At 23.9% G+C, this 293-nt stretch overlaps 1 protein-coding gene across 1 annotated transcript in view; it reads right to left on the bottom strand.

Moving 5' to 3' along the window:
- The window catches only part of LOC108694561 (transient receptor potential-gamma protein), a 116,081-nt gene that overhangs the window by 21,313 nt on the left and 94,475 nt on the right, over positions 1-293 (bottom strand). The window lies entirely within an intron of this gene.

Below are 293 nucleotides of genomic sequence, written 5' to 3'. Positions count from 1 at the left end.
CGTATTTTCTCATGTTGATAAAAATAAGAAAATGCAATACTAAAAAGTTGATAAAAAATTCCGAAAAAATTTTTAGAGTTCTATGAGAAGAAAATTATTGATTTTTGTCTCTTGTAATTTTTTGCAAATTTGATATTGAATAAAAAAATATTTGAGTATTTGAATAAAAAATTATTCACCCACACAAGACCAATATTTGGCAATTTTTAATAATTAATATCTTGTTAATTATTGCGAAAATTGTAAAATGGTAGAGGATTTTTCGGCTCAGTTTAGTCCGCTTTACACAAAAG

This window comes from Atta colombica, unplaced genomic scaffold (assembly GCF_001594045.1).
Source record: "Atta colombica isolate Treedump-2 unplaced genomic scaffold, Acol1.0 scaffold120, whole genome shotgun sequence".
NCBI lineage: Eukaryota > Metazoa > Arthropoda > Insecta > Hymenoptera > Formicidae > Atta > Atta colombica.
This window is presented reverse-complemented; position numbering and strand designations above follow the sequence as displayed.